Genomic DNA, 15,014 nt, shown 5'->3' with positions numbered 1-15,014 from the left:
GGGGGGGGGGGGGGGGGGGGGGGGGGGGGGGGGGTGTAGGGTCCGAATCCATCTTTTGTGGTGGTCATGGTCCTCATACCGGGGGAATATAAACTGTCCTTGCTTAATGGTGATGTCGCATATCCCGTGCCAAAATAAGACTAGACCTTCAGACCCGAGACTACCCTGTTGGAGACTGCTGTTAATGAAATCCACTCCTTCAGATCCCCGTCCTCCGCTTTTAAATAACCATTTAATACTATCATGGTCGACTCTATTGGTGCGGGAATTCTCCTTGAGATAGCGCCTTTACTGTCAGAGACGAGCAATGACTTTCTAGCAGGGCTAAATATAGTCTCCCCTTTCTTAGTAAGGTATTTCTCGAGTCAACGAGCTTCCTGAGAATTCATTTGGAAGTGTAGAGCTGAAAGTAAAAGTATAAATATAATCCGCCATTGTTGACGGACGGCAGGAAGCTCAAATACTGGGATGAGCAATCACTCAGTATTACGAAATCGTGGGCCTAGATTCACACAGAAACGGATCACAAAGTTTACCTATATCGCCCTACATGTTTGAAACTTCTTTAAAGGATATAACGTTATTTCATTAGTCTGGAATCGACGATAATATAGTTGATTCCTTTTCTGTTTTGATGTGTGCATCCATTCGTATTGCGCGCTCAACCTGAAATTCAGTAGGCGTTTACCCTCCCGTGTTCCTATTCCCGGCGAAGTTGAACTGTTCCGGTCGTTTCAACCAATCAGAATGAAGCAATTTTTGAAGCCCGCGACTTTCAAACCACAGATATTTTTATTACTTAACCTGATTCGTCAAAAACGTCGAAAACTTTATTTTTTAAACCCGTTTTAATGAAGAAACATTTCAAACCATAACGAATACGTTTGCAAAGTTCACGCAAATAAGTGACGATGTGAAACATATTTTTCTATTCCCACAGAGATGTTTAAAACGGTGATTTTTTAGCTTCTGATCTATTAATAACCAATCAGAACGTCGCAAATTTTAAAGTCCGTTCTGCACGATGTATATAAAAAAGATCTATATATAGATTGTTGCTTGAACTATATATATACCACACATACAATACAAAAAGAGCTCGCTGCGCTGGCTATAAAGTGAAAATAATATGAAATAGGCACTGCCTGTAAGCACATAGTTCAGTAACCTTTGTGACGATAGTGTATCGGCGCCCCAGCTAAGCATTTTAGGGTAACAAAACGAACAAAATCCCTCCTTAGGACATAAGTGAGCTGAATATTCTTCCATGAAAAAAAAATGAATGGTAGTTTAAAAAAATGTGTTTTAATTAAGAAAACCTGTCAGATATTCCATGTAGGCCTTTTTGTTGTTTCTTATTTACTATTATTTTAACACCTTTGTCAATGTATTTTCCTTTAGGGCAAAATTTTCTCAAGACAAAATGAAAGAGATATGTTCTACTGTGCATAGAACATATAAATTAACAAGGCTAATTATTGCAAGGCAATCAATAGACCCCCATGGCCACCGGTAAGAATTTCTATACACAAACAGTACACTTATGTCAGAAAGCATAAAGGTCACAGTGAGGTCATAGTGACCTACTTCACTTCGCCATCCCAAGATGTCCTTGTTTACCAAATCTTGTTACTCCAGGTGAAAAAACATATGCCCCGTACAAATATTTTCAAAAGTAAAGATCAAAGGTAAAGTCATACATCACAATGACCGAAATCTTTCACTATTTTCTCCGCCATCGAAAGATGTCCTTGCATAGTTACTCCAGATGAAATAGTAAAGAAGATATGCCCAGTCCAACTTTTTCAAAAGTTAAGGTCAAATGTCAAATCCTATCGACACAGTGAGGTCAGTAAATGAAAATCTATATGTTTGCCTAAATTGCCAAGTCCAATGCCCCAGGCTAGAAAAAAATGTCAATGTTTACTTTGAAACATAAGTTGGGCTTGTATTTGTTTTTTCGAAACAACCTTCCAACTATAGTTCACTAATTATTATGTTGTATATCTCGGCCATGTATGACCTCTTGAAGAGGCTAGCATGATTGTATTCCCGGGTGGTACCATACCTTTGGTAGTTGTCTATGGATTGCCAGTAGGTGCTTTTCATTATAGGACACTGATTTCAACCATTTGATGATTTCAATGTTATAAGGTCACCATGCTGGAGTGACAGAACACTAGAATCAATCACAGTTAGTATGAGTCTATTCATCTTTTCATAACCTGCAAAGTACACACAGACAAACAATAAAAAACTGATGATGTTACAACATCTTTCACCTGGTCTATAGGTGACATGCAAACACAATATAATTTGCTCAAAGATGATTCTAAATCAGTACTAAGTAGTTATGAAAGATGATTCTAAATCAAAATGAAGTAATTATATATAATAATGGTTCCCATTTTGTAGCTCTAAACCAGCATTCTATTTCTCAATATTCCAATATTGGAGAGGCAATGGCTGCAATATCCATTCCTTTTGAATAACCAAATGATAAAACAATTTAATCATTTAGATTGTAATGTAAGAAAGCATTATATTGTGAACATTTTTGAACCTAAAGCATGATACCACTGTACCAGTATCTTCAGAAGCCAGATGCTGCGAGAGATATAAACAGGACCATTGCAATAGTCCGGCAAAAATTACATGCATTGTTATGGTCATGGGATCCTGACCACATTCTTGAGAAAACGACGTAATTTTCTCACACAAACCAATGACGTAACAATCAATACCTGCTCACAAGAGGAGATAACTCTGCAATAGGCAAAGATGGAATATATTGATCCATGAAAATTAAAAAAATAAAATAAAATTGCCTGCTTACTGACCAACCCTATTTTTCTATGGAATGTTGACTGAAAAATATTTTTGTTTTGTTTTAGCCTAAACATTAACCCTTTCTCAAGGAAGCATGAATGATCCAGAGGTACCATCGCTGTGCCTGAATAAGAAGACTGTTGAAAATTTAGTCAATTTGACCTCTTTTGGGCTCAAATCCCTGGCAGATAAGATCCACATGTAATTCATAAATTTGGCTTGCATTTGACCATAGAACTTTTCTTCAAAAAATTATTGAAGTGGTTTAAAGGTTAATATGACGAACAAAAGGCATTCACAAGAGGTCAACACCAAGACTCAAAGTTCACAAATCATAAATGTAATACTGCCTACCAAGATGTTCGAATGTCCTGTTGTTGTATGAATACAGTAAAGAACAAATTAACAAGGATACATATATTTATATAAAATGTACCAAGTAATGGGAAATGAGTTGTATATAACTAGTTGTTTATGTTTATATATGTTTGCAGTATTTTCATAATTTCAAGTTGGACTATTATTTCCACCAGGATTTGAACCCGGGTCTCCCACCACAGAGTGGCGAGTGTGATGGCCAATACACTATTGAAATATATATAGCACAACTGACCTTTTCTTTCAAGATTTATTTCCGTTTTAAAAATGTTTTAACCTTTGCATTTATATTTGCATTCTCCCTCTGCTTTTCTGCTTGTCACATTGGAAATTAATATACTGGTATTTTGAACCAAGTTTATGGCTCAGAACTACAATTTGCAATGTGTAAAAAAGTATTATGAGGTTTTTTTATTCCAAGATATATACTAGTAAAATAAGAAAAATCTTTAACTTTCCATTAATATTAATTATGATTCTGCAATATAATTGTCAAAATAAGATTGCACACATATACTGGTACATGCAATTCAAATCTGTACATAAGGTTACACCTCTATACCAAATTTCAATTTTATATTTGAAAAATTGACCGAGTTATGATGAATTAAATTTTACGATCGGCGGTGTGGCACGTGTGTGTACTAACCTGTACAGTTAAGAGAGCATCGCCACACAATATCTTTAAAAATACTTACTTAAGTAAGCGACATAAGAGGACATGTTATTCACAAGACTTTTATTGGTATATATTCCAAATTTCAGCTAGATGTTTGAAAAAATGACCGAGTTCTGATAAATTGAATTTTACGATCGTCGGCGTGGTGCCACGCATGTGTGAGTAGAGCTCTAGAGATCCTGAAGCGACTTCAAATATTACCTCTAAAATCAACCTATAAAGTAAGCGACATCAGAAGATGTTATTCTACAGGGGCTTGGTTTCAGGATACTTTCGGTTAGTATTAAACCTATACACACCAATAAATAACAGCAACATACACATTCGAAAACCTTATACAAATTGAGGGTATAAAAAAACCTCGGTACCCTCATTTTTTATAAGGTTTTAGAATGTATAAACACCGGATAAAAAGTGTTGCTGTTATTTATTCGTGTGTATAGGTTTATTACTAACCGAAAGTATCCCGAAACCGAGCCCCTGTGTGTTATTCATATGACTATGATACACCTTTTTGTACCAAACTTCAGTTAGATATTTGAAAAATTGACCGAGTTATCATAAGTTGAATTTTCATGACCAGTAGCGTGGCACACGTGTGTAAAGAAATCTACTGATTGTGAAGCGTCTTCAAACTATATCTCTAAAGTTAATCTAAAAAGTAATCGACCTCAGACGATATGTTTTTGTTATTCAAATGACTATAACACACTTAATTGGATGCACAAAACCAATACATCAAAAAGTTAAAAGCTTTTAAGGGTGTTTCAGTTATGCTCAAGACAAATTTATATCAATGATTTCAGCTTCTGAAAACATATCTGACGTGTTCACAGCTTCAAGGTTTTTAAATTCCCTCCAATACAATACAGTCAAAACCTGCCGTACTACATGTTATATGATTTTGTAAATTATACACTTAACTTTCACAACTCGATGCGTTAGGCTATGAATGCAAATAGCATATTAAAGCAGTGCTCGTCCTTGAAGTTGTTTACAAACTAACAACTCAAATATGTAAACACCTCACAAACTTGATATTTTTAAAAAAAAGAAATCTTGACTGGATTGATCTTTGAGGAAGTAATACGTCAAAAGTCTAATGTAGGTGTGTGTGACCAGGTACCTCAATGGTCTATGATAAATGTTTGTAAACAGGTATATCAGTGGTCTATAGTAAGTTTTCGTGCCAAGGTATCTTGGTGAACTATATTTTTTTGTGATCAGGTATCTCAGTTGTCCATAGGTAGTGCGTCTGTTACTGTTCGTGACAAGGTACATGTAACTCGGTGAACTATAATTAGTGATGTGACCAGGTATCTCAGTAGTTTATAGTATAATTAGAGTTTGTGACCAGGTATATACACTGGTCTATAGCTAGTGTTTGTGACCACATATCTGAATGGATTATACATGTGGTTGAAAATTGACTAAAATGTTACATGTAATCAGTTAATCAATTTTTTATTTTCATATCATTTCAACTGATTATTTCACAGGTTTTCAAAAGTGAAACATATAAAAATTAGTCAAAGTCATGGACCTAGGTCTAGCCTAATTCCTTGGTGAAATGACGAATCCTATAGATCTACATGTAGCTTATTTTTCCAGATCTCGTGAGTTACGTCAGCTTAACACATTTTGACTCATAGGTCAACCCATGGAATTAGATTGCTATCTAAGTCTGTGCTAGAATTGACCATTTTCAGCCAGTAAACTTGCTTAACTCTTCTGATACCCAATAATTTCATCAGAAAGAACAAGTAAAAAGATGATTGAAACTCTAAAGTGTTGTTTTTTTTACCTAGGGGCATATACAATATACACATCTTTTATAATTATTCATGTTTTGTAATATTTGATTTTGAGCACACAGCTTCTGCCCCATAACAAAAATTCAAAAGGTTGGCAAGTATGCATTAATCATTTATTACCATGTATCGTTTGTTTACAAAAAATAAGTGCAATTAACGCCTTCATTAGATACAGATACAATTAAAGGGTAGAAAAAAATATTAGAAATAATAACGTTAATGGTAAAAGACATTGTAAATGTAAAGGGGACTTAATTAATGGAATGCTTGATGTTTGTCATTTTTTGTAAGTTTCATTGTTTTAATTAAATAGAAGAGACAAGACTGATGAAATATCTTGTAAAAAGAAACTTTTTTTAACACGTCTAAATACATTTTGTGCATTTAAAAAGTACGGCAATGTATTTTCCTTAACACATTACAAACTTCCAGCAATTGGCCTTCCGCCTTATTATTTATAAATGAATCTCGAATCCCCCTCGACTTCCCATCTTGAACCACAGCGGATCAATTCGTTACAAATGTCTGAAATATACCATATGCTATGCTGATATATGGGTCACAGCGTTATGTGTGCTGTGACCCATATAAGTATATAGCATGTGTATTTCAGACATTTGTAACGAACCCAGGTGTGATTGAACCTAGGAATACCTGGCCTCCTCTGCACCCGACGACGCAATATATTAATAGAATCTATCGCTACTGGTTGTGTAAGATAGAGAAATCTCACCCCGAGGACTAAGATTTTTTGCAAGCCTCGTTCTCGACAAAAAATCTTAGTCCTCGGGTTGAGATTTCTATATCATACACAACCAGTAGCGATTGATTTTTTCTCCCATATCTAACAGTATTTTAATGTGAAATAAGGGTAAACATGGACCCAAAACACATACAGGCAATTTGTTGATGGATTGTTGACGTGACGTCATTGTATTGTTGAAGTGATGTCATGCCATTGTTATGAATAGGGGAATCCCCCCGTCTCAACCCTAGGGCGGAGACAGACAAATCTAGCACCGGCAAAACAGGAGATAAATCTGTCAGGTGTGGGAGAAAGGTATGTTACACCTGTGTATATGTATGTGTCCTGTGACCCTTATCAGTAAAGCATATGTGTATTTCGGACATTTGTAACGTACCCCTGTGAATGAATCGACTGACTTGAAGAAAATCGCACCAGGGTAGGGAGGGGGACGGGGTCATGTTGTCATGTTGTGACCAGAGACATATAAAGCCAGTAGTATGACATACGTCTCTGTTGTGATACAGACACGTTTTCTTTGGTGAAGACGGACTGAAATTGTTGGTTTATTATGTATGCTTTGTTTTTTGCATTAGAATATGTAAGGCCGTCTTCAGGACTCCTAATTGGAGGGATGTTGTTTGTATCCATTTTTTCATTTTTAATAAAACTCCAAAATCGTTTTGGTTTTTCTATGAGCTGAGGGCTAATGATGTCATGCATGTAACTACTATAGGCTCTTTTCTGGTCTCTTTTCTGCATTTTGGATTTTGTTTTCCTGTACCTGTCCCAGTCTTTTGTCTTGTGTGTTTTTCTTGGCTTTGTTATATGATCTTCGTTTTTGCTGGGCTAGCCTATTTATGTTGTTATCAGCCCAGGGATTGGTGAATTTTGACCTCGTTAGATTTTGGGGTACGTGGGTTTTAATAAATAAATTAAGGACATTTTTGAAATGTGGCCAGGCCTGGTCAGCAGACATAGTTTGGTCTACTATACATTTCAGCTTTTCTTTCACCTCCTCTTTCATAAGGGTGATGTTAGCTTTGCTCCGTAAGCATATGGTTTGTCTTGGCTGTTTTATGGGAGGAGTTGAGATTTCATTGTCAATTAGGACGATGTCATGGTCTGACACACCTGGGATAGCTATGCACTTATTGACAACTGACGGTATGTTAGTTAGAAAGAGATCAAGTGTGTTCTTATAACGAGTGGGGAAGTCCACTACTTGATTCAAACCGAGATCATGGAAGAGAGCAATGAATTGTTCACTCAGAATGTTTGGATAGTTGCTACTTGCGATGACACTATCGGGCCAGCTGATGTCACTCAAGTTAAAATCACCCCGAGCCAAAAGGTATGGTTTGGGAAAGTGTTGTATAGGTTGGTGATTTCGATTACTGAGTCGCTTATGAACTGTGGGTCAGTGGCCTATAGTATGAGGCTTTTATTATGGGTTTTTGCTTTGCAAGATGGATTCTAGCGGCTACAAGTTCTACTTTGTCACTTTTGTAGGCTAATGTGGCATTGAGATTTGACCTAGTAGCAACGAGGACTCCGCCGCTACGTGATGAAGTCCTATCATTTCTGAACGGTTCGAAATCAGAGGAAAACACTTTGCTATCACCGTCAGGTTTAGCTGATTCAATTAGGAGTGAGATTTCGTTACGTTTGGATCTAATACTTTTAAAATTGACGAGTAATGTTCCCAATGATTTAATGGGTTTTTTGGGCTTAGATGTTTTTTTATTCTTTTGTGGAATAGGTGACAGAGTTGCTCTTGGGGAAGGCAACGTATTATCTAGGTGTGAGTTGTCTATAGATAGTAAATTGAGCAGAATGTCCGAGCATTCTTGGGTGCTAGACAATGATAGGGATGAATGGGTATTATGAGATAAATTACTAGTACTGTGATGGTCATTATTTTCAATAGACTGAGTGACAAAACAACTATGGAGTCATACAATATATTTGAATTGTTGACATTACTGCATTTTAGACAGGTCCATGTATTTTCTAGATGTTGGGAATCGGAAAGAGAAATAGAGTCTGATCTTAGACACTCAACATGGCCCCATTGGTTACATTTGTCACAAACATACTTATTTTGTGAGCTCTTCACTGGTTGGTAGCATAGTAAACAGGGGAATTTTGTTTCGTCTGTGGACCGACATTTAGGACAGTGCCAGTTCTCCGACAGATGGTCAGTGTGATGTTGGAAGCTAGCAGATGACATGCTAATACAGTCCATGTGAGCCCAGTTGTTACACTCATCACAGCCTATGCTGTTTTGGTTGCTTTTGACAGCTCGACTACAGATAAAGCAATGGAATTTCGCCCTGGGACCTGGGTTCAATTCTACCTGATTGCTTAGTAATATCTTGATCAAATGGTGGATATGTAACGTACAGTGTAACGTTTGTTTGAGACATGTTTCAGCCAGTAGTAAATGTCACTATTGGGGCTGTAAACTGCCTGGATTTGACACCATACAAGGGCACCTTGAGTACCCAATGCCATAGGTGGAGTTTGTAATCTCAACTCTGGAGTGACTGCTTGAGTATCCAAAGAGATGATGATTTGTTAGCTTCACTTTGGTCAGACTTTGGTCAGGTGTTGTGTTGAAGTCTAGTTGGTAGAACAAACTACAGAATAAAATTATCACGATGAGTTTGGGAAATATCATGATTGGGTGTTGTCTTACCGGCGTGATGGTGAGCCGGTAGTACCGCGCTCCAGTAGGAAATTGGTGCAAACAGTGCTGAAATAATCTTAACTAGACTGGCACAGGCCTAGCTTTCGTGTTGTAGACATTCGAGTCAAACATGAACCTTGTCTGTGATGAGGTCAAAACTGGTAAAATTCACTCCAAACTCTTGTTGATAATTGTATATCGGATATATCCTATCGCGTTCGGTATTGCAGACTTTACGGTGAAGTTTTCTGTTCCGGTCTTTTTCAACCAATCAGAATGTGGCAAATTTTGAAGCCCGCGATTTTCAAACCGCAAATATCTTTATTGCGAAACCTGATTCGTCAAAAACGTTGATAACTTTAATTTTTAAACCCGTTTTAGGGAAGAAACACTTCAAACCATGACGAATACGTTTGCAAAGATCACGTAAATAAGATACGATTTGAAACATATTTTTTATTCCCACAGAGATGTTTAAAACGGCGTTTGTTAGGATTCTGATATATTAATAACCAATCAGAGAGTCACAAATTTTAAAGTCCGTTCTGCACGATGAAAAGAAAACAAATCGCATAGTATTGTAGTTTCGTTTTGTGTAACTATATATAGCTTTTTGCTTGAACTATATATATCACGCGTACGATACAAAAAGCCTTGTAACAGTCCATTTTTTATTTCAAAGAAATCTGTGAATTTACTGTTCTATTTCACACATCACTTCACTTTTTGCTATGATGATATAATAATTGAAAATATCTCGCCATCAAAGCTTTCTCTAATCAGCTTTTGATATCCCTGTACTGGTCCCTGTAAAAGAATCTAAGTACGTAGGTATATGAAACGACCTGTCATTTTTTTCATCGTTTTTTCAAACATTCTGAGAAACTGTTGCCAAATTGTCGATATTTGTCGGCGATCTGTTGTGATGTTTCCCATAAAGAAACCTAATTCTGTATACTACCGTCCAATAGCCCCCTAGTAATGGTGACATATGTGGTTAACATAGAGGAATGATAAAGTACTCAATTATCTTGAAATGTAAAGTGGAAAAACCCCAGATTGTAGTTTTATATAAAACAGGATTTCTTCAATTAATCAAGTAGAAAATATAAGACAATAGATCTTTGAAATAAGATGAAGACAAACTCTAAAATTTGTCTTACTTCGTAGTTATAATAATATAAAATATGATATAATGTTGTGTATTTTTAGTATTATTTTTATTTTTCAAAGGTATTTCTGGTACAATATGCATAAATAGATACACATTTTTTTCATACTCCCTTACACTCATTCGCACGCTCACTGCATTCACATATACTCACTCATCATGATTTCATAATGTTTTGTTATCATTATCATCATCACTCCAATATCTTTATCATGACATTGACATCATCCTCATCATTATCATCCTGACATCATTAAAATCTTCATCATACTGATTTCATCGTCATGACACTCCAAACAGACAACAGACATCATCATCATCATCCTCATGACATTAAACACTGAAATCATCATCATCATTATCATCATCATCATTATCATCATCATCATCATTATCATCATCATCATTTTCATCGTCATAATCATCTCACTGATATATCCATCATGACACAAAATCATCATCCAATTGACATAAACTTTTTCATTATTATTATTATCATCATCACGACTAAAATCATCATCATTCTCTCAATGATTTTGATCATAATCACACTTGTCATCATCAGCAAACTGATATCATCATCATTACTGAAATCAACATCATTCTCACAATAATATCGTAAGCACACTGTTGTCGTCATCAAACTGAAATCATGACACAAAATCATCATCCAATTGACATAAACTTTTTCATTATTATTATTATCATCATCATGACTAAAATCATCATCATTACTGAAATCAACATCATTCTCACAATAATATCAAAATCACACTGTTGTCATCATGAAGCTAATATCATTATCATCATCATCATATTTATGACTGAAATCAACATTATTCTCATACTACTATCATCATCAAACTGGTATCATTATCATCATTATATGACCTTTAAATCATCCTCATCATTACCCAGACATTTTCATCATGACATTGACATAATCTTCTTCATAGTTATCCTCATAAAACTCTCACCAATTCCATCAACAAGACACTAACATCATCATCATCATCATCATCATCGTCATTATCACATTGATTTCATCATTATCATACTCATGCAATCATCAACCTCTAACTGATATCATCTTCATTGTATAATAATAAAATCATTATTCATCGTGATACAAAGCAGTTATCATATTTATGTCATCATCGTCATAATATGATTCCATTTAGTTTGTCTCTAGCTTTTGGGTTGTTAATGTGTTTATAGCTTTTATCATAGTCTTTTTCAGGATTAAGCACTAAATTAAAATCTCCACATATTATAAAATATTCATTATTAAAATCACTAATAGTTTCTATTATATTGTCATAGAAAGTAGGTGTGCAAAATTTGATCTATAGACTGTTATCAGTGTTATACACTTACCTTCTATTTCTAATTGCAAAGCTAAAAAAAATCCCGTCGAGTCTTTCTTTTCCTTGGTTTCTTCACTTCAAAATTATTGTTAAATACTATTAAAACAACCCTTGAATTCGATCGCAGTGAGTTGAAGTAGCACTCTAACCCCCATTCTGTTCTTACTATATTTTCAATATCTGGAGTGAAGTGTGTGTCTTGTAGACTTTCCCCTAAACCTCGACAATTCGCCGAGACTATCCTAATTCCTTCCATATAACAGTAATAAACAAAATGTCTTGAAACCAATGGCCCTCCGCACCGAACAAAAAGGAAGGAAAGAGAAAAGGATAAAGAGTAGGAATAAAATAGAAAAAATACATAAAAGGAAGAAAAAGTAAAACATACCTAATCAAGTCAATACATTAGCTAACCACCATCAACTCACGCAACATTTGTAACAGGATGTAAACACACAAAACCCGAAGTACATGCATATCTTTTAATGAAAATAGAAAGGAAACGAAAACGGTGTTTTATTTCATAAAATAGAACTAAATTTAGCAAGCAATTTATAACAAATATAATCAGTACAGACAGATCATGTATATGCAAAAACAGATGCAAAGCTGGGAATGAAAACAAATAAAACAAAATTAATTACATGAACACATGGAATACTTATAAGTAGCACTGGTTGATCAAATCAATCATATTCATAAATTGCACACATGCACAAAGATACATGATATAAAACTAATATAATAGCACTAACTTACTAAAAGTGAAATATTGGAAAGTCCATTAAAAGCACAGATAAAGAAAAGTCCATAATTTTAAGAAATTCTAGCAGGGCACCAAATAAAAATTCCATAACAAGCACATTTATCACAATTTCACTCTAAATGCAAAAGATGGGATGCTGTGTCGGCGTACTGGATTACATCTGTTGTACCATTCTCCAAGCGTTCCTGTAGTTGGTTAAGGCAGCTGTCGATGTTACGGTAGCGTTTTGCTCTTGGTCCGAGTTGTCCTCCTGCTGCGTGTTGGATGCGCGTTATCTCGTTGATGGCCTGTATTTCCTGGAAGACGCGGATGATGCTGTATATGTTGGGGTGGGCGTGTTCCACTTTCTTCTTCAGTTTGCAGTGCCATCCCTCTATGTGGTTGGTTGTTCTGGGTCCCTCGGTCTCAAAGTGGTTCCAGAGTTGTTGATCTCGGTCAATCAACTGTGTCACGACGTAATCTGTAAATGGAGTGGTGTCCTGTGGTACATCAGCATCGTCTATGTCCTCCAGCGCATTGAGCCAGACATCTCCTACACGGTCTAACGGAACAAGGGGGTAGTACAGCGGCACGCCGTACAAGTTGTCGGACATCATCGTTGTTGGCGTAGAGTTGTTGAAAATAAATAATTACACCACTGAAGACGCATTTATTGGTAAAATAGATTCTCTGAAAATAATGCTCCAATATGACTTTGCTTCTTCCTAAATTAAATCAAGATCAATTAAAATTTAAATTTAAAAATTTAAATTAATCAAAGCTTGATCATCTTTATATATACTATTAAGTAGGTAAAATATATAAAATATTTGTTACTGTTTTGTATGTTTTGTATAGTTGAAAATGGTATATGATGTGAAAAAAATGGATAAAAATTATGAAAATATACTATATCAAAGCTACATGTATATGACAGTACTGTATACGTATATATATGATACAGATAATGTGGGAGAACACAGGTAAAAACCAGGTAAAATATATATGAATCAGACTATAACTGCTACACAACATTACTGCCTCTATGGGTTTTTTAAAAAGTGGGAGGAAGGAGAACACACCGTTTTGTTCCTTCAACATTTAATTTCCCTGATACTGTTACAGGAATTTAAAGCGTATTTTGAATTTGAAAATTAAACCTACAAGTCTATCTTTGTGCATCCCGAATCCCCACTACCAGGCAGGTCTCTCCACTGGGTCCAGTCGCTCTGTTTTTAGGAAAGGTACCATATAAGTTACGTTAAGTTAAATTCTGAAGAAGGGCGTACTCTCGTTCGAAACGTTAAATTGTCATCATGTGTTTTTTTCATATAATTATAATAACCTAACATTCAAATTATAATTAACTTTTCAAATACGCCACATTTAAAACTTTTCAAACATATCGTCTGTGATATAATGTCAAATAATGGACAGCTACACATTTATGATACAGACTGAATATGGATCAAATTATCAAGGTGTATCATGTTGGCCAGGCAAACCTTTTTCAGATGTCTGCTAAATGAGAATCGATGGCTGAGTGCTTCTATTTTATTTAACTATCCATCATGGTGACAGCATTCAGGAATCAAGGGCAATGGCGAAACAAATACCCAGCGATGTCGTCATAAAAACAAGGGAGATGCATACGGCCGGGGAACCATTGAGGGTGGTAGAGTCTGGCTTCCCCTCCCCTCGGGGTGATACCATACTCGACAAAAGTCCGCTACACCCGGGAACATCTCGACCCTTACAGAAAACTGCTAATGAACGAGCCTCGCGGCCATCTTGATATGTTCGGTGCGGTGTGCATGTTGGTTGAGCCGGACCACAAGGACGCCAACATTGCTACCATGTTTATTCATAACGCGGGGTACAGTACGATGTGTGGACACGCGACTATCGCCCTTGGACGGTACGCCGTGAATTCAGGACTTGTCAGGAACCCATCCAGTCCGGAGACGCGCGTGGCTATCCAGTGTCCATGTGGACTGGTGGAGGCGTTTGTGGAGTACAAAGACGGCAAGACCGGAAACGTCCGATTTAACAGTGTCCTGGCTTTTGTCTTCGCTACAGGTAAAACTTTCAGAAACTTTACGATTTTACGATATCGTTATTTTCATTTTATTGTACTCAAGAATGTGTGTATTTAAAGAAGAGTTGTCAAACCGATCAAATTTTGGTAATCGGTTACTCAAGTATATTTACATTTGTATGGCATTGTCACTGTATAGCCTCTTTGAAAGCTGTGTCGTTGATGGGACTTTAATTACCATGCATCACGAGACACAATTCTTAGCGTATTAATAGACGTATCAACATGTAATTTCTTAAGCGGCCTCAAAGTGTTATGTCAAAGGTCATGGGGGAAAAACCGCTTATGCACTATCAAAAACTTGCATGGCGGCCAATTAGGAGTCCTTTGATACGATTACGATTTCTTTATTTAAACGATATATCCACACTGAAAAATTATACGAACATCGAGTACGAAATCAGGTACATCTATTATTTTGGGAAAATCTTCAATGTTTGGCACTTACATCGTAATAAATCAGCGATCGTGCAATTTGTTGGAGGGTCGCAGATGG

The 15,014-nt window shown here is 36.1% G+C and overlaps 1 pseudogene; it reads left to right on the top strand.

Annotated features, from left to right (window-relative positions):
* The first annotated feature begins 14,020 nt into the window (after window positions 1–14,020).
* Window positions 14,021–14,637, top strand: LOC110457019 (annotated as a pseudogene).
* The last annotated feature ends 377 nt before the right edge of the window (window positions 14,638–15,014 follow it).

This window comes from Mizuhopecten yessoensis, unplaced genomic scaffold (assembly GCF_002113885.1).
Source record: "Mizuhopecten yessoensis strain PY_sf001 unplaced genomic scaffold, ASM211388v2 scaffold8995, whole genome shotgun sequence".
Classification (NCBI taxonomy): Eukaryota; Metazoa; Mollusca; class Bivalvia; order Pectinida; family Pectinidae; genus Mizuhopecten; species Mizuhopecten yessoensis.
Note: the sequence above shows the minus strand (reverse complement) of the source record. Positions and strands in the feature narration are given on the sequence as shown.